We start from the raw sequence: 21239 nt of genomic DNA, 5'->3' as shown, positions 1-21239 counted from the left end.
TTATGTCATTTTGGAAGCAGATAAACTTTACAAAGATTTAAGATGCTTCAAAATACCATTCTATTTATTCATTTTGTTCCTATTAAGCTCCACTAATAGAGCCTATGAAAGTAGGACAACAAATAGGTAGTGTTTTGTTCTATAGAAACGTTGAACCAAAAATGTGCTTCTCTGAGATAACCGTGGGTTGGTCAGAGCTTATTTTTAACAAAGCCTTAAAAGGGTATCTCTTAGCACACTCATTTCTTACAGTACCAGTCATAAGCTCTTTACACTAGGTTTTCCTTCATAATAATTGAGATTTGTCTGATCTAGATTATGTTACGTCTGGTGTACCCCAGACTCTTTTCAAGGAAGATGGTCCCTCAGAGCTGTCTCAGGTGGTTGTGTGGGCTTTAAATCATTTCAAAACTGTAAAACATTTTGCAAATGAAAGGATTGTTGTCGTTCCTCTGCCCCCAAGTTAATATTCAGAGTCTATTAAAGACAGTGGTCCCTTGAGGAGGCCAGCTGTGAATTGAGTTAAATCAGTAAGGCAATCTGCCCTGAAAGCCCCTGAGGTTAGAGGCAGTAGGTATTATACATTTTCTTGCTCACAACCTCACTGTTAGTGGGATATTACAAGAATGTAAGCCTCTTGCCAAATGCTTTCACTGCTTGCTTATTTATTGCTGAACAGACACAAAACCCACCACCATTCTCGTAGTGTGACACTCCATGACCTCGGGCACTGTACCATGCTTGAATGGTTCTTTCTGAAATGGACTCCAAGTCAGCAACCTTCTAACTGGTTAAGGCATAGACTACTCATTAGACCAAGGAGACCCAGGTCCCAAACAAGTTCTAGACCAGAAGTGATGCTTTGAAGGCATTAAGCAACTGCACTTCGTAGATTTTTATATCTGGCTCATGAAAAGGAATCGGAGTTTGTGAATATTTCTAGTCCACAAGAGGTTTGAATGCTACTTATTCTTACCAGTGAGGTAAATTAACACTCCTTTTGTAAATTAACACCTGTATTATTAGAATATATTTAGGATAGATATTTGAAATGCTGGCAGAGTCACTTTGGAATGTGGATTTTTGATTGCAATACTTCAAGTACTAACTAGCTGCTCCTAGGGTGCAAATTAAAGTTAGTTCACACTCATAAACATTCACAGCGCACACACTCATAAACACATATCCACACCACATACTATTAGTTCTCTGGAAGTATTTTAAAGCAACTTGTCACACCGAAATTACAACAATACAATGAAACCATATTTTAGAACCTTCTTAAGTCTAGATTCTATAGTACTACCTTCTCTGAACTACTAGAACCAAATGTTGCCCCCCTATGTATCCGTGACCCAGTGACTCTCAAATAAATTGGATTTTTTAATGAATTCTACTTGTAGTCCTTTTTTTTTCCTTTCCTTTTTTTTTTTTTTAATGACATTAAATGCAACTGTTTGGTCACCAATTTCAATGGAAAGAAAAGTATGTGCTAGTGATTCCTGTGATCCATGCTTAATTTCTTCTTCTTTCTACTCTCCCTTACTTGCTTCCTACCCAGGAAGAGAATCAGAAGAGAATTACCATCTAGCTACATAGTATCACAAACAAAAAGGTACCAAACTTTGCTCTTGTCCCTCTCCTACTGTTCTCCTCAGTTTTTTCAAAGGTAACAATTATGCAGCAGGCTGGGTTAATACTGAACACGGAATTCAGAGAAGTATGGTGCCATAGTCAGACCTTCTATCAAGAAATTTAGAATTATAAAGATGAGCATGCTAGCTAGTAGGTATTGTCACCAGTTCGACCCCACGACTTGACTTCTACTGCCTACCTGCTTGTATTTACTAATCTTTGTCTTACGATTTTCCTTAAGCTCTTCTTGACAGTTTACCTCTTAACACAAAAGAAAAAAGAAACCTGAAACCTCCCTTCAGGTGACAGCAACTGCCTGGATGACATCTGCCATTACCTTTATACCTCACTGGAATACAAAAACCTCTGCCCAAAGAGGAGCCTCAGGCCTCTACATACCTGACGACAAGGCTTCCCTATAGAAATATTCATCCTAACCTTAAACTAAAGGTGCCCCATTCACCTTCTCTTGGGGGGGGATGGGTGTCACAGCTTTGAAAGCTCCTCCTCACGATCTCCTACAGTTTTCTTTGTAGGACAACTCACCTGCTATAGTTTCTGTGACTCACTAAGGAACGAACTCCTGTTGGTTCATTTACCAAGTGAATACTAAATTTCCTTAGTGTAGCATGTCTTTTATTCTACTGGCCCCCTAAAAATGAGATTCCAGAAAGCTCTTTTTACTTTGTAACTCTGAGAATGAGTTTTTGGAAGAGTTCAATGAAGAATGCCCCCATAGAAACATCAGGTGGCACATGTCATATTGTTGCTCCTAATGGATTGTAGGGATGTCTCTCTCTAGATTTTTGAGGCTTTTGAGGACAAGTACCAGGTCTTGCTCATTTCTGTATCCATTGCTGAGTACTCCATAGGTACTCAAAAATGCACATTGAATAAAAGAGTAAATGAATGAACCGATGTAAGTAAATAACCGAGTAAATGAACCGATGAAAGAAATAAATGACAGTAGCTTACAGAAATGAAAGACAAGTAGAATGGTAAAAAACCAAATGAGAGTATTTAAATTTCTGACCACTAGCGATAGATTAAATCTTTTTTTTTTTTTTAATTTTTATTTTTTCTAGAAATAGCAAGATGAGTAAGTTCTTCCTTCTTCCTTTAAACACCTGTATCCCTCATGGTTAGTAGAATCAAACAATTAATTAGTCTTGCGAGGATGCCCTTAAAGGGACTTTGGTTAAAAGTGAATAGTTATTATGTTACTTTTTATTATTTTAAGCAACCAGGTATAATGAGCAAGACTTGAGGGAAACTAGAGATTGAGGAGTGAGGAGACCTGGGCAAATACTGTCCCAAGTAGAAAAATTGCAGAAACTTGGACCCTGAAGTCTGTTCAGGAAGCAGTAAGTTGGGGAGAGTGGAGAGAGGTTCTCAGAGATTAGACTGAATAAAGACTTGGAAACTTACTCTGAGTGATGTAGGAAGACTTCAAGGAGCTTGAGGGAGGAATGTAATAATTGCCTTACATATCACTCTGGCTACTGTGATATCAGGGTAGACACACAGAATGGAAGTCAGAAACCTGGAGGAGAGGGAAATAGATGGAAAAGATCATCAGGAAGTGATAAACACAGGCAGCAATGGTGATGTGATAGAGGCTGGGGACCAGGGGGCTATTTTATTCCTCATTAGATAATAAGGTCATAGGGTCAGTCTTTCTTAGGAAGTAACTTAGCTTAGCTTAGACCTGAAGATGAGAAAATCAGGCTGTATGAATATGTAGGGACCATGGATTCTTGACCAAAGACTAGCAAGGTTGAGCATTGCTGATGGAAATCACACAGACAGCATTTAATGAATTTTTCAAATAATGCTAAGCCATCAAGCCACAATTTGAACCTTTTAACAATTTTCTCCTTATTAGCTGTATGGCCTGATCAGTCACTAAACCTCTCTGAGCTTCTCCTCATTTGAAAATGGGACTAATAAAAGCTACCACACAGTGCCATTGTGAGGATTAAATGAGACAACATACGTAAAGCAGCTGGCATGTCTTAGGAAGGATGTATATTTTGTGTTCCTATGATGAAGAAAAGGAAAATGTCATTATAGCTGGATAAAGCAAAGATGTCTTTTCTTTGTAGTAGACAACGCGTAGGGAGTTGTTCTACTTCTCCATGCTTGCTTCACATACAGATGGGTGCTGTCCACATTCTGTTGGAGATGTGGGTGCGTTTGGAATTGACAGTCTTATGGCAGGAATACTGGGTAGGCCACCTTTAGCTTAGCCTTCCTTCTGGTTAACAGTCCACCTTTATGCTACGCTGGCCTAGGGTAGAGGATTCTTCGATAAATTGAAGAGGAATTATCCCCGGGCACAAGCCCAAGAGATGCAGGGGTGTGAAGGCCACAGCTGATGCAGACTTAGGTGCTATCTGCAACAAAACAATTCTTTATTTAACACAAAACCATAAGTTTAGTGATCTATAATGTCAAATGTAAACATTAAATAAATGATTGAAAGGTTTTTGTTGGTTCCATTACTCTGAGAAAGCATTTTTAACATTTCAGTAGGGAATATGAATCTTTGCCTACCCATAAGCTTCAGTTCTTCAGAAACACAACCTTTATTTTTCTATAACTCAATACAATTCTGTTTCAAGACCTCATTCCCCTGATGACAGGAACTAAAATCTCAATCAATTCAAGGTCCTGCCCCTTTCCCCCAGGATGGTGGCTAAATTCTGTAGCTTGTGTTGCAGGGCACAGCAATGTCTGGTTTCTGACTGTCATCTGTCCACACAGACATATTCTGTGATATCAAGCATCTAGTCTGGTTCTGGGTCATCAGCCCTACAGATTGTTACTGTGCTCTCCTTTGCTCCAGGTCTGACTGTGCTGCCTCAGAGCCTCTCCTGCAGCATGGAAACCTGTGGACTGCTCTCCCTGCCTGCTCTGAAGCTTAGAAATTAGGGGGATTGGGTAGAGTATGGGGTTGTATCAAACATGTATCACACAGCACTTGTACTTGAATGTTTCTGGGGGCCCCCTTCCCAGGAATCTCTTCCACTTCTCAGTTCTCTCTGAGTTAGGGACAAACAGGGCCAGGCAGGCCTAGGTATGGGGCCACAGAATCAGGCTCAGAAATCCCAAAAATGCCAAGGTATAAGTAAACCAGGGATAAGGGAGCAAGCCAGATCACCCTGCCCTAGGTGTGGGCGGGGAGGGGTCTTTTTATGACAGTCATCTGTGACCAAGAAAGAATAACCAGACCCCAAAGAAGAAGTGAGCCATGAAAGATGTTATCACCAGTCATAACTCAAATCAAGGCAGCACGAAAATCTCAAGACCGCAAACTTCCCAGTCATGGGAAGACCAACCCTACAAGCCTTGAGTGGCAACCCTGTCAGGACCCCTCTCACTTCTGAGAGCCCTCTCTGTATCTCTGCTTAATAAACTTCTATTGCTTTGCTCATTCTCCTTTGTCCACGAGATTCATTCTTGGTCTCTATGAGACAAGAACCTAGCTCTCCTGGATCATCTCCAATTCCTTCTGTTTTCTCCTATCTAGACCTTTCCAGCTCCAAAGCTACAAACTGAACTAGGAATTTTGCTGGGTTATCTCATTTCTGTAATAGTAGAGATGTCCACTTGCTTAAATTAGGAGAAGGGGTTAGACAATGAGAACTATCTTGGAAAAACCATTGATTAACATTTCAAAATATTACTCTGCTTTACTTCTAAAGTAAAGCAAAAATAATCCTGCCATGACCATTGATTACATACAGCAAATGCAATTGATGAAATAATCTTTTATGAACTTTAATCAGAACTGGTCAGGGGCACCTAGGTGGCTCAGTGGTTGAGTGTCTGCCTTCGGCTCAGGGTGTGATCCCGGAGTCCCAGGATTGAGTCCCACATCAGGCTCCCAGCATGGAGCCTGCTTCTCTCTCTGCCTGTGACTCTGCCTCTCTCTCTCTCTCTCTCTCTCTGTCTCTCTCTCTCTCTCTGTGTCTCTCATGAATAAATAAATAAAATCTTAAAAAAAAAAAAAGAATTGGTCATAAGTGTAGAAAGAGGTAGATAGTCACCCCATAACCAGTAAGAAGTTCAATATTCATTGCTATGTCTCTGGTGTGTCTCCTGGGTCTGGTTCTTCAGTGTTCTTTTAAAGACAATGAAACTGGCCTTAAAGACAGCCTCCACCTCATACTCTTAGATGTTTTTTCTAAGATATGTCCCCTAGTAGCAGAAGCAAATTGGCTTAATTTATTTTATACTAGAAAAACAAGGTCCTAGAGATTATGATCATGAAAGATTCCAATATATGCCATATCAGTTCTCTGATCAGTCAAAAGCCAAAAGTTCTCTGATCAGTCAAAAGTCAAAAGAAGGATATATTGGCTTACATACCTGGAAGTATCTTGATTCTGCTATCACAATTCAATGACACAAAAGATTTTTTAAGATTTACTTATGGATTTTAGAGAAAGGGGGAGGGGAGAGTAAGTGGGGAAAAAGGCAGAGGGAGAGGAAGAGACTATCCTCAGCAGACTCCCCACTTCACAGGGAGCCAACACGGGGCTCAATCTCACGACCATGACCTGAGCTGAAATCAAGAGTAGGATGCTCAACCAACTAGCCACCCCAACACAGAAGACATTATTAGAGTTTTCTTTGTTGCCTGTCTCCTCCATCTTCATCTTTCAGTGCTTCTTCCTTCTGCGTGTAGGTTCAGTTCTCAGACTTTCTGTGGCGAGAGAGATGACCAGGCTTATGTACTTATAGTTTATTATTCAAAAAAAAAAAAAAAAAAAAGACTCTCTCTCTCTCTCTCTTTCTCTCTCTCTCTTTTTCTATTCTTACTCTCCAAACATCAATTATCTGGAAGACTTCTCTCTCCTTGAGTTATGTGTCCATTCCTAACCCTATCACTGGAACCAAAGAGATAGAGTTCTCTGACTGGCTGGTCTTACTCACCTGCTCACAACTCTAACCGACAGGTCCACCAGGTCTACATGGAATGTGGAAACATTGATTTCTGACAGAAAAAGCAATTTTCTCTTACCAGAAGGGTGAAGCAAGGCTACTGCACCAAAACAGATCTCACTACCAGTGGGAGGGAGAGGGCAGACTGAAGCTCTCTTTGTGTGTTTCTTCCCAAATCTGTTTTTGAAGCTCTGTCCACATTTATGATGTTCTATGAACTATGACTGGGAACTTTGAATGCCCAAAGCACCCTGTAAGAAAAGAGCAATGACTATTTCCATGTCTCTCAATTAGTTTTTCACCTTGTTTTTAAAAATACTCTGAATGTTCGCATTTATACATATTTTGTTATTTTTCTCTCCCTATACCCTCTTCTATCCAATGTCACCAAACACAAAGGGGCTTTTGTGACTAAGTTTTCACAGGTGGTTGAACAGACTAGGTAAGCCAGATAAGATGGTGACAAACACCTGTTCGTGAAGCTGGAGAGTGAGGTTCTTGTCTCACTAAGAATGAATCTCTCAGACAAAGGAGATTGACTAAAGTGATAGAAGTTTATTAAGTGAGGACACAGAAAAGGCTATCCAGAGTGAAAAGGGACCTGACAGGGTTGCCTTGGGGGTGGGGGTGGCTTGCAGGGTTGGTCTTTTATTGAAAGTCAACCAGGGAACTTAAATCCTCTTAACATCTCTATCAATATCACCATTGAGTGAGGACTAGTGATAACACCTTCAATGGCTTACTTCCTTTTTAGGGTCCCATAATTCTCTGTTGGTCACAAGTAGCTGTTATAACAACACCCCACTTCTGACACGTAGGACAGGATGGTCTGGTTTTCTGGTTTATTTCTGGTTTCCTTTCATCTCCACATTTTTGGGATTTCTATGAGCCTGATTCCCTGGCCCCTTACCTATATCTCTCCCTACCTAGCCCTGCCTCTCCCTTACTCATTTGGGTGGCATTTGATCATTATGTGTGTGTATTTTTTTTTTTTTAAGATTTTTTATTTAATTTGAGAGAGAGAGAGAGTGAGCACAAGCAGTGGGGAGAGGCAGAGGGAGAGGGAGAAGCAGACTCCCCACTGAGCAAAGAGCCCGACAGGGGGCTCAGTTCCAAGACCCTGAGATCATGACCTGAGCTGAAGGCAGGTGCTTAACAGACTGAGCCATCCAGGCACCCCTGATCCACTGTGTTTTTAAAAATTATTTCCAAGTTTCTTTGGAAGTAACCTCATGCTAGGTGAAAAAAAACAACAAAAAACAAAAACAACAAGAGCTGAACTACAAGATCCTTCATCATATATCATGCTCGTATCTTGGAATCTAGTTCTTCTTCCTCACTTTGTTTCTCTGGCATGACACATGCTCCTGCCAAAGTCAGAACTGTCAGTGATATGGAGAATGAGGCTAAATCAGATTTACTGCAGCTTGTGGATAAAGCACCTCCAAATCAGGCCAAAAATGTCAATATCATTGACCTTAAGGGAGATAGGTAGTTTTTGCACAGTGTAGCTTAGGGCTTGTCAGCCAGAAGCAAAGCATCAAACATGTGCAGAGACGGGTATTCTCATGACCAGAATGTAAAGTGTCATCATTGATCCAGACTTCGGAAAGGCTGTTACAGTTCTGAGACTGTGCAGAGAGAACGGCGCATGGGGTCAAGTGTCTGAGATTCTAGCCCTGTCTCTTTCTCTGCGTGTCTGAGGGTTCTTGATTAACCCCAACGTAGCTCTTTCTGCATTGCTTTCATCTTTATTTGATACAAATTTGGATGACAATCAATGACATTTGGGCTAGACAGTTCCGCTCTTTTTATTTATGGCTGTAAGACTTCCATTGATAATGCTGTGATGGTTAATTTTATGTATAACTTGATTGGGCTAAGAGATGCCTAGAGAGCTGTGACACATTAGTTCTGAATGTCTGTGAGGGTGTTTCTGGAAGAGATTAGCTTTTGAATCGGTAGACTGAGTAAAGATTGCCCTCACTAATGCTGGGCCTCATCCGATCTATTGAGGGCTCCTCTGGAATAAAAAAGGTGAAGAAAGAGTGAATTCTTTCTTCTTGAGTTGAGACATCCATCTTCTCTTGCCCTCTCTTATTGGTGCTCCTGGTTCCTGGCCTTTGACCTCGGTCTGGATAGTGAAAGTCCATCTCCTGGTGGATAGTGTAAGTCTAGGCTTCAGACTGAAAATGAGTTATATCGCCTCTTTTCCTGGTTCTTCGGCTTGCAGATGGCAGATTTGGGGGCTTCTTGGCCTCCATAACCTTGTGAGCCAATTCCTATAATAAATCTTCTCTTATCGATATATCTCCATATAGATATACATAGATATATCCTATTGTTCTATTTCTTTGGAGAACCCTAACACAAACAAGACCTCGAGTAACATGGAAAGTCCCAGAACTTCAACCTCTGTCTCTATACTCTTGACACAGTGCTTATTCTTTTCCTCCTTTTAGCTGTGTGATTACTGTAGGTACCCCCTTTCTTTGGTAATAAACTTTTTTCACCCTAAGGCTATAAATTTCTCTTTTTTCTACATCTGCTGTATTTCTTTGTAAAACATTAATAGGAGCTAATATTTAATACACATGTACTATATGACAAAATTTATGCAAAGTGCTTTATACTCATTTATTTCTGGCTGCAACTCTATAATTTTGGGGACTATTCTTATTTTAATTTTACCTAATGAATGCACATAAGGATCTATGTAAAGGAATGAAGAACATGGAAAATAGTTAAGTATGTGAGAAATAATAAAATACAATTTTTCTTACTTTTAACCTCTTTAAAAATAGTTGACTGTTTAAAGTAAAAAAAACCCACAAAAACTAATGAGATTTATAATTATGTAGATGTGAAATGTATGTAAGAAGATCACAAAGGAAATGAGAGAGGAAATGAAGTTTTTTTAAGTTTCTTAAACTATACATGAAGTGTTATAATATTACATGAAGATAGACCATGGTAACTTGAAGATGTGTACCATAAACTCTAGAGCAGTGACTGAAAAATATCATACAAAAGTAGGGCTATTAAGCCAATAAAAGATAAAATGGAAACATAAAAATGTTACTTTTTTAAAAGATAGAAAAAGAAGGGAAAAGCCTATTTTAATAACCTAGAAGACAGGTGATGGTTTCTTGGTTTGTGGTAGTTGTACTGGATGCTGTGAGATGCAGTAGATGTACTAGTATCATGTGCTAGTCTCCACGTATCTATAACCAATATTGTAGCTGTTGTAGCTGGACTTGCTCTTGTGGCTCTTTTTTTTTTTTTTTTTTTTTACGTAATCTGCCCCCCCCCTTTTTTTTTAAGATTTTATTTATTTATTCATTAGAGACAGAGACACAGGCAGAGGGAGAAGCAAGCTCCCTGCAGGGAGCCTGACATGGGACTCAATTCCAGGACCCTGGGATCATGGCCTGAGCCAAAGGCAGACACTCAACCGCTGAGCCACCCAGGCGTCCCTTTTTTTAAGTAATCTCTACAGCAAACATGGGGTTTTAATTTATAAGATCAAGATCAAGAGTCTCATCCTCCACCAACCGAGCCAGCCAGGTATCCCTGTGGTTCCTATCATCATTGCAAGACCCTCTCAACAATAACTATTAGGAAACTTTGAAAACTCAAGGTTTATTATGTACAAGTCCTGTAAATTACATGTACACTTGGGGCCTCACAGTGAGGTTGCAGGGAATGAGGGGAGAAAGAGAGAAACTCAGGCCTGGGATTCTGGGGTTCACTGGGGTCAAAGAGGGGCCTCTTTATTGGTAAATTTAAAACATAAGAGTGAAAATTGATTTTATTTTTTAAAAGATTTATTTATTTATTTATTTATTTATTTGAGAGAGAGAGTGAGTGAGAGAGAGCATGAGCAGGGTGAGGGGCAGAGGGAGAAGCAGACTCTCCACTGAGCAAGGAGCCTGATGCCAGGCTTGACCCTGGGACTCTGAGATCATGACCTGAGCCAAAGGTAACACATAACTGATTGAGCCACCCAGGTGCCCCAAGAGTGGGAATTTAAATGTGAAAAGAGAAAAAGGCATGTGGCCAGAATGGTTATTTATGGAAATTAACTGATATCTCTAAAACAAAGGTGGAACAGCTCTGAATTTCAGTAACCTGGCCATAATTACAAAGTAAGTGGAGCCTGGGATTGGAATTAGATGATATGACTTCTGAGTCCAAGCCTCATGATGCTCTACAGGCTCTTTAACATACTCGTTCAGAATCCAGTCTCTTTCCTTTGCTTGTGTCTCTCATTTGCTTTTCTATTCTTTCTAGACTGACTCAGGCCAGCCCAATCTGGCCTGCCATTACTAGGAAGCGTTTCCTTGACTATTTTGTGGCTCACTGGATTTTCCTGCTCACGCAGAGTGAAAGCAGAGGAAAAGAACACAAGCACACAATGATCCATCTTTATTTCTTACCTCTTAGCTCTGACAACCAGGCTGCATTTGCTGACTTAGCTCCAGGAGAGGCAATTCTCATCCCAAGTGCAGATTTTAGAGCTGGCTCTGTTGGCTTCAAATTTCCAGCTGGCCTCCCGCTGCCCTACACTTCCCGGTGACAGTCACAGATCCTAGTTCCTATGATGGGAATGTCCCCAGCTCAAGTCATAATTAGAAAGGACATTGCTCCTGAACCCAAGGTTTCTAAGCAACAGATAAAGAGCCAACTGAATGGCATTGGCTGCGTGTCCTGTTCTGCCTCCACGTCCATGGTGCTTGTTATAGAAGCTCTTGGCTATTTCGCTGCAAGTCCATCTGCTAAAATGGCAACTTGCCCTCTTGTTCTGTATTTGGATTCCTGCCCGTGGCCACGGCTGCCAGGCCATGACAGACGCCTGCAGATCAAGCAAACGTTAGATGATTTTCTAGCTATGTCTCCTCTAGCAGCCACAGACCTTGTAAGACACGATGCGCAGATGATGAATGTCATCTGCCAAATAATATGACTATTTGGGAGTGGGATTAGGGGAGGGTGCTCCCGTGAAGATAGGTTGTACCACATGGGAAACGTGGAGTATCAAAATACTCCATATCTTTGATGGGAGAGCAGGTCTATGCTAGAGGGAATGAAGAAAGTTCAGGACAGCAAAGGATGCCAAGTGACTGTGAAACCTCAGACAAGCACAGACCTTGGAATAAATAGCAGGTATTACTGTGAACCTTCTCCAGTATGGGCAACTGGCCAGAGGCAGAATGTGACAAACTTGAGAGAAATCTGTATAAAGAACCAACTTGCCTTTATAATAGAAAAGTAGAGCATCTGGGGCGCCTGGGTGGCTCAGTCTGTTCAAAGCATCTGCCTTCTGCTCAGTTCATGATCCCAGGGTCCTCGGATCGAGTCTCGCATAGGGATCCCTGCTCAGCAGGGAGCCTGCTTCTCCCTCTCCCTCTGCTACTCCCCTTGCTTGTATACTCTCTCCCCCGCCGTTGAATAAATGAATAAAATCTTTAAAAAAAGAAAAAAGAAGAAAAGTAGAGGACCTAAAATCTCATCCTTGTGTCTGAAACCTAGAAGAAATATTTTTTCAGCAGTCACCTTAGTTCTAGGCATTTGAAGCTCAGACAAATGCACCCTGCATATTGCTTGTGAGCTTCCTTATTTTATTATAAGCTGTAGAGTGATGTGAATGGGGTGTAGAGGATACAGCTTCCTCATATACCCTTCACACTTAGGGATCAAGAATAGGACAGGGTGGGGACACCTGGGTTGAGTGTTTGCCTTTGGCTCAGGGTGTGATCCTGGAGTTTCAGGATCAAGTCCTGCATCAGGCTCCCTGCAGGGAGCCTGCTTCTCCCTCTGCCTGTGCCTCTGCCTCTCTCTGTGTCACTCATGAATAAATAAATAAATAAATCTTAAAAAAAAAAAAGAATAGGACAGAGTGAAAAAAATATTTGGTCTTTTAATCAAAAGCTTGATCGTTCATTGTGCAATAATTTTAATATTAAAAGTGTTAGTCATCAAAATTACTATAGAAATACCGTAGCATTTTTGATGAAACCCTGTAGCATTTTTGAGATATTTTTTTTTTATTTATTTATTTTTTTTTATTTATTTATGATAGTCACAGAGAGAGAAAGAGAGAGAGGCAGAGACACAGGCAGAGGGAGAAGCAGGCTCCATGCACCGGAAGCCCGATGTGGGATTCGATCCCGGGTCTCCAGGATCGCGCCCTGGGCCAAAGGCAGGCGCCAAACCGCTGCGCCACCCAGGGATCCCCATTTTTGAGATATTTTGTAGCAATATTTGAGAGAATTAATGCTTTTTTGATGGATCATTTCACATTTTTTGTTTCAACATTTGTGAGCATCTATTGCATGCTGGGTATTATGTGTATATATGCATATATACACACATTTACTATTCACACCAACAACTCTGCATGACAGATATCTTTACCTTATTAAGACCAGTAATACAAAATAATTATTAAATAATATATTGTTATTAGTTCCAATTACCTGAAGTAATTTTGTGAGGTTATTTAACACTGCTGACCACTAGGTACTTACACTTTCAGTCTAGGTGCGATCTAGGGAGTTAAGTAAGCGGACTGTCAGGAAGATTTTAGGGCAAATTTGTTTTATAGTTCTGCTCTAGTAGTAACAAATATACTTGTGAAAGAAGAGAGTGAGTTTTTATATATTTAAGTGTTAAGCTGGACTGTAAGCTATAGATTTGTAAGGATCACTTTTATCTTACCCATTATTATGTCCTAGTGCCAAGAACAGGAGCTAGGCATTGAATTTGCTGGATAAATAAATAAACGAATAGTGAGATCAGGGATAATTAGCAATTCCCTTAAAATTTATTTGTTGTGAAATTAATATTCACTGAAAACATACACACACAGAAGCGTGCATGCACACACGCATACACACACATTCTCCAGGAGAAGGGGCTGAGAGACCCTTCAGGAAGACAAGATAATAAGAGTCCAGGTCATCGAGAATAAAAGCATGAGGCAAGGCTGTTGGCAGTGAGGACAGATGGGCAGGAACTGATGGAACAGCATCTTCTGAAGAAGGTTGAGAAGATGCATTTTCCCATGAAATGTGTGCTATGAAGGCAGCGTGAGAAAGGAGGAACAGTTGAGGGCACTCCAAGGTGTCCAGTAGATGCTCTGGAAGACAGGATAATGCCTTGGCGCTATCATGAAGTGCCTTGGGATGCTCTGAAAGAGGAACACTAAGTTCATAACTCAGTCTCAGGTCTGGAGGGCTCAGACAAGATCAAGAGTGTGGACACCTGAGTCCCACCTGACCCTTTTTTTATTTTCACTGGGGCCATTTCTCTCAGCCCCTCAGAGACCTGCAAGGCTCAGCACATAGTAACTGCTCAGTGAATGCAGCCTGATTAAGGAAATGAATTTTACTCAGGTTTCTCTGGAGGCTCAGAGTATCTCAGAGATACTCATAGCACTTGCTGTAGAATAGGAAATTACTGAAGCAAAGTGGCTTCCTCAGTAGACTTAGAGTTGTCATTAGGGGCTTTTCATTTTTTAAGAGCTAGGATTGAAGCAAAAGCAAATTAAATAATAGATGCCAGAGGAGATCTTATTTTCTGCACACAGGTGACATTTATTCTCCTGACTCTGGTATTACATTAAAGGTCTTATTAGTTAGTTTTTTTTTTTTTTTTTGGACTGAGTTTTAAATGATAACATTCTAGATGACATTTTCTTACCAGAGAGCTTGCTGCCATTATCAAGTATAACTAGTCACTCAGTGTCTCCCAAGTTATCCACATAAAGTTTTCCCACATTATTTACATCTCCTCAATAATTAATGAAGCCGCTTTAGTGAAATAGCTTTACTTCCTACTAAATAAGGCTTTTTCAAAGGATGTATTTATTTTATAAAGAGAAAGAGCACTAACGGGAGGGGCAGAGGGAGAGGGAAAAGGAGAGAGACACTCAAGCAGGCTCCATGCTGAGCGTGGGCCTTGATGTGAGGCTCCATGTGGGGCTGGATCTCACTGAGAGCATGACCCTGACATCATGGCCCGAGCAAAAACCAAGGGTTGGACACTTAACTGACTGTTCTCCTCAGGTACCCCCTAAATAAGCCTTTCAGTTGAGCTGTGCATGATAAATGTGTCCTTCCAGGTTTTCCTCTTATTTATTCACACTTCTTTGTAACCTCCATCTAATGGATGGTCACCAGGAACCCAAAGGACCTGAGTCATTCATTCACTACTGGTGTAAGAGTAGAAAAATAAAAGTAGAAAAGATTGTAAATCATTTTTCCAAAAAGAGTGTACCACTGAGTTGAAATTGGCCGGAGGAGACAAGATTATAAAACCATCCCTAGTTCTGTACCTGGACTAATCTAAGGTCTGTGGTGTCAAGTCTGACAGTTGGGCTTTCTTTTTTGTAATGCAGGTACCTGATTTAAGCTTTGATTGCTCAGGCGTCCACTTCAGAGATGGCCCTCTCCGATAAACACACTGCCGGCTACCGGGCTGGGTAAAGAGCAAGCCCTTCCCCCCTCCCCTGCAGGCCCTTTTGCTTTGGAGATCTTGGTTGAGTTCGAAGACTGACATTTGAACAGGGTTTTTCCCCCTTTCTCCCTCCACCCTCCTGTTCTAAATTCACCAATAATGAGAGAGCCTATGCTCATGCTTGACCCCAATGAAAACAGAACACCAGGCTCTCCTCACCTCCCTCCCAAGCTCCTAGGCTCTCCCCATGTCCTGGCCTATGCCCCCAGCTGTGCCTGGTAGCCCCAGAACTTGTAAGTAATTACTACCCACCCCGGATTTCCTAATAGTTATCTCTGGGAGCGTCTTGCAATGGTAATAAGAAGCACAGAGACTAGTCCAGCAACAGTACTGGTTAGTGACAGACTGAGACCAGCACACGACACTGTCCCACTGGTGAGCAAAGTTCCTTCCCTCCTGGTATCTTTATTCAAGTCACTCTCTACATTTGGATTATCCAATTCTTAATCATTGTTCAGCCCTGAGATGGGTTCCTCATATTATGAAACATTCCATACTCGTTAGAATCCATCATTTATCAAACACCAGTGGGCAAGCCATTGCATTACATTTATTTACCATTCACTATGCTAAATGTTAGACTACAGGATTGCAGAGTGCTGTAATAAGAAAGTGCTTCTTTCCTTTCCTCCCGTGTATCATTTTTGTCACTTAAGTATCTTACTTGTCGCATTTCTTTTGTTAAGTTTAACTTTTGTAAAATTGAGTCCTTGTTTTCACGATGGAAAACGTGTAGAGGGAATCCTAAGAGAGGGAGGGATGGACAGTGATGGAATTTAATAGTTTTTCGGTTCATGAGTGAACACCCAAGAGAGAATTCTTGAGACTTTTTTGCTGCAAAAGGTGATTTGATTATAGCAACGGGGTTGCGGGGGGCGGGGGGTGGGGGGATACACGGACAGGACTGGTGGGCAGAGAGAGATGCACTGGGATTGTGAGGAGTGGCTGATCATATACTTTTTAATTCCTGGGGGTTAGGGATAACACACATCTCTAAGGAATTCTGAGGCAAGGCTTTCAGGACCTTGAGGGGCCAGCTGCTGTTAAGATAAGGTTACTTTTAGTCTTTAATAAAACATAAACATTAAGGCACTAGGAAACCCATGAATTCCCTGAGGAGGTCACGCTCTGCTGTTTTCAGGGACCTATCCGTGGGCTGCTGTAAGGAGATTTAATTTAAAGTACATTTTTCTTGCCTTTCTTTCCCTCATCAGAGAATATGGATATAGGACAATTATTGCTTAAGAAATGTAGTTAATCTGTTAGTCTGGCAGGGATTTAGGAGCTAAGACCCTGGATGGTTTGTGTGTGTGTGTGTGTGTGTGTGTGTGTGTGTGTGTGTTTCTATTTTCATTTTTCTTAAGGAAAAAGATGAAATCTAGTTCTTGGTAGGAAAAGTTAAATGTTAAGAACTGTGGGCACATCTACCCATATCCACCTGCACACCTACTTTCTTCCCACAACCCGCCCCACATCACACACACGTTGAGTGACAAAGAAGCATCATGTGGGTTGGGGCCTTATAAAATGAAGAGAAATAAATCCCAGGTGGATCCCCCAACATCTCTTTCTAATTAACTGTATTAGCTAAATATTGATGTTTCATGTATCCATTTCCCTTACAGGAAAAGGGAGCCCAAGTCGTGTATCATGACCTGTGAGAAGACATACAAGAGAGGATCAGAATGATTGCCTTTTAGGCTCCCCAACAAGGAGGTAACTTCCTGTGGTTTCTTTCTTCAACACCTTCTTCCTTCCAAAAAGCAAATTTAGTAGCTGACAAAATATGCTAGCATAAATGGGAATATTTATGATGGTAAGACTGTTGCTATGGAAAAATTTACAGGGATGGAAAATCAAGAACTCCCCATTCAGAGACCACGTGTAGTTATGCTATTAAAACTATTTGAGGAGGGTACAAGCTCTTGAGTTCAAAAGGGCCATGGTGAAATGATTTTCATTGGTGGTCAAAGATGTACAGGTGGGAAAAGGCCTCTGAGGAGTATGGATTTCAACGGATTGGTTACAGGACATAGATGCCAGGCAAATTCCTCAGAATTGGGCCAGCCATCACATTTTAAATGATGTGTGAAATTTGCTTTAGAAGCAACAGAGGTTGCATATTTCTACTGACATAAAGCAGATGGAATTTTGAGCTGAAGGCTTTGTGCAAGATTTTACATAGGTGAGTCCCTCTTGCCGCTGTAAGGCCAAAAGGATAGTAGAATATGGAAATGGCATATTTACAGAACAAAAGGGGTCTCTGTCAAGGGAAGTAAGTAATGTAGTCAAATGTTCTACTCAATAATGACAGGGCGCTGGAAAGGGACTGAAGAAATAAGTAGTGGATACCTGTGAACAAAATGTAATTTTCAAGTGAGAATGCAAATTCTAGAATTTAAAGTGTGCCAAAGAATATGAAAGACTGGGCGCCTGGGTGGCTCAGTCATGAAGCATCTGCCCTCGGTCAGCTCATAATCCCATGGTCCTGGGATGGAGCCCTGTGTTGGGCTTCCTGGTCAGTGGAAAGTCTGCTTCTCCCTCTGCCCTGCCTCCTGCTTGTGCTCTCTCTTTTTCTCTCTTTCGAGTCACTCTCTCAAATAAATACATAAATAAAATCTTTAAAGAAAAGAATATGAAAGACTGAGAATCACCATCTTAATGTTCTTGAAGAGATTTTGTGGGGTGGAGAAGTTAGTTCTGGGACAAAGTGTTAGACATCTAAGACTAAGATGATGGGTTATGTTCCTTTGAGGCCTCTTACTGTTGTTCTAGTCCATAGTCAACAGCGCTCTGGCCAATGAGTGGTGTTGGTCATAAGAAAGCCAGCTGGGTAGGGTATGGCTTGGTGCAAACTCACAATGCTTATTCATGGATTCATTCAATAAATGTGCTTTGAGCACCAAAGTATGGGGATATGGGACACGGTGTAAACTTTAACTATTTTAGTGTTCTGGGAGCACTAGGTGTTCTGCTATAAATACTGTACCAGGAGGTAAGTCCATGATTCTGTGGCATTACACAGAGTGGTGCCTGACCATACTAGTGGCATGGTGGGTGCCAGGGAAGGCCAGCCAGAGGAGAGGAATTTAAAAGGGAACCAGGGAGAAGATATTAACAGGGAAGAATAAAAGGTTTGGTTACTGTGGGGAAAATGACTTGCTGAGGAATGGAATATTCCAGACAGGAGGAAAATTAATATATATACCATATTAATGGAGTATAATTTCATCCTCCTCTCCAGGGAACAATATATATATTTTTTATGTTTACAGTATGATTAGGTACATAGTTTGGTTTATGACATGTGTAGGTAAGACTAATTTGCTTATTTTCTCTTTTTGATTGGCTATAAAGATTTTATTCTTCTAATTATCCTAGGATGATTTGTCTTTTTTTTTTTTTTTTAACTTGGCTTTGTAGAAGTAGAAAGGAGTGAAGGGGGTTGGTAGGTCAGGGAGTTTTGCCCTGATGAAATGATCCAATGATCAAAAACACTTGAGAATCAGAACCAGTGAAATCAAAAGATATACTGCCTTTAAAGATTGGGTACATTTGATGTTTTGTGATGACATGAAGTAAACACTGGAATCGGGAAATCCAGGTTCAGACCCCAGATAATCTCCATGACTTTGGAAAATGTATGATCTCTCTATATATCATTTGATTTTATCTTATTTTATTTGGGAAATGAGGGGAGCTAGACTTGATGATTGATCATATACCTTTAGGTTTTAAGATCTAATTTGATATTTAATTCAACTGTTTTGTGATGACAGCATCTAGCAGCATTAAAAAAAAGATGTGCCTTCTCTTAAGTGTGGGAAATAGAGAAAGGTAGCAATGGTTAATTGTCTAGGTTTTGAAAATGGACTGAGTCCAGACCTCAGCTCTCACTTAATAGCTTTGAGAATCTATCCTTTAATATCCTTATTAGTAAAGTGGTGAAAATGGAAGTAGCTTATGTCCTAGGGCTCTTGTGAGTAATACAAATGTTAATATATGCAAAGCTTTTACATAAGAATTTCTCACATAGTAAATACTCAATAAATGTTCTTTGCAAATATTTGCTGCCCTATTTGAGGCATTTACTAAATATTTGAGATTGGGATTAAAAGGCTATTTTAATAAAAATGGCACAAGGTCTAAAATTGGAAAGTGATGAGTTGGACATATTTTACAGCCATTTTAGTTTTTATTTAACATTTGCCAGTGAATAGAGGAGACACAGTCTGTCTTCCAACATAGGGGAAATGGTTTAGGAAAAAAAAACTATAATAAATGAGGAAATAAGGCTGCAAACATATATTTTATACTCAAAAAGTCAGTGACTAGAACATCCTAAAAGGAGCCGAGAAAGTCCTTGGAATTTGAGATAAAGCATTAAATGACTACGGACAGAGGGACGCTCATGCCACATGGAAGAGCCAAGGCCAACTACTCTTTCTTTGCTTTTACATAATCATGTTTAATATTAATAGGAATATCCTTAAAGCCGAGGCTTGGTTTTCCCAAGAGAGTCTAAAGAAATCTGGATTATTGTACATTTGGAAGTGGGTGGATGTATAGTTTGCTTATTTGTTTGTTTTGGGGGTGCTCTGGGCTGGAAAATCAAGATCTCTGCTCATGATCAATGTGCCACAGCAAGCAGGTCCCTGGGCCAAATGGAGTCAAGTGTGTTGCCAGAGTAGGAAACCAGGATTATAATTGCAAAATGGTTGAGATCATGGCTGGAAACAGGGTGCCAAGAAAAGCAAGCATGCAAAAAGGAGGAGAAGCAACTAGGCTGCCTCCCAGAGGGGAGGAGATAGGGCAGACAAGTATAATTAAGCATGGTGATTAAGAATAGGGCTCTGTTGTTCCACTGCCTGGGATTCAAATTTGAAATGTCACAAGTATGAGGCATTTGTGTGAGCATGGACCTCATTAAGCCTAGGGATTTGTTTGTTTGTTTGTTTGTTTTAAGCCTACTTTTTCATAAATAAAGTGATAGTGCCAGCTGATTCAGTCCTTGCCACTCAAGAGGCTTTGGCAATGAGGAAATGCCAGCTTCTCCTCCCCCATTCCTTTTGCCTCCCCCAGCCTGTGGCTGCACCTCCTCCTCTGAGCAAAGTCTGGGCATACATAGGGGTTGGAAGGAATGATGTAAGGAATGATGTACACATTACGGAACATGGTCATGTGTATTATTACTCATTTGCTGCATTTGGAAGAACATCATGGGATCTGACCATGGGAGTGGGTAGGCAAACACTGAAGAGAGAATTTGGAAAAAATACTTGATGAAAAGTCTGCGACATTGCATTCTTCCATGATAATCCAGGAAGAGGAAATGGCGTGAAACTTGCCCTTCTGTGGAGAAGAAAGAGATTTGGGGGTAGTTCCCTGGGCAGGAGGCAGTAGGGAACTTTTGTCGGGGGAGCTTGGGGTAGTTACTCATAAAGGGACAGGAATGGCATTCGCTTGGATTGAGCTAGGAAGACAATGTATTGTAAACTTCTGCTGTAAATGTCTGTTTGATGGGAAGGAAGAGGTAAAGTAGGGTAGTGGCAGCAGATGGAAAGGACGGAGGGGGAAAGAGATGTAGTGATTAGAAGCAGGTTGGACAAATGGTATTTGTATATGAGCTTCTGTCCAACTTACTTCTTCAGTAGAAGGAACTTGTTGATTATGTGTCTCAGTGAAGCTGAGAGATACCCTATAAGTTATCACCAGGTCTAAGAGTTAGAACGTAATTTTTAAAGATTTATCTTCTGATATCATTATGTGAAATCAAAGATTCATGAGAAGAAAAATTAGGCTGAATTATGATATGATTCTATAGTAGCTGCATTATGGGGGTATAACTTATCTTTTTCCTTTCTTGATGTCTAAATTTTTCTGATACATTTTTTTTTTGTAATTGAGTCAGTTCAATTCTGTCACTTACTTTCTCTGCTACTTTCAGTGAGTTATTTATTCATTCTAAACCTGAACTTAATAATTTTAAAATGAAAGTGATTAATATAAAAATATATATATATACATTTTTTATATTAATCACATATATATATATATATATATATATATATGAAGAAAGTGATTAATAGTCAATCCTTCATAAGATTGTTTTGAGCAGTGGGTGAAGGAATGCC

This window comes from Canis lupus, chromosome 21 (assembly GCF_011100685.1).
Source record: "Canis lupus familiaris isolate Mischka breed German Shepherd chromosome 21, alternate assembly UU_Cfam_GSD_1.0, whole genome shotgun sequence".
In the NCBI taxonomy this organism is placed as follows: Eukaryota; Metazoa; Chordata; class Mammalia; order Carnivora; family Canidae; genus Canis; species Canis lupus.
Note: the sequence above shows the minus strand (reverse complement) of the source record.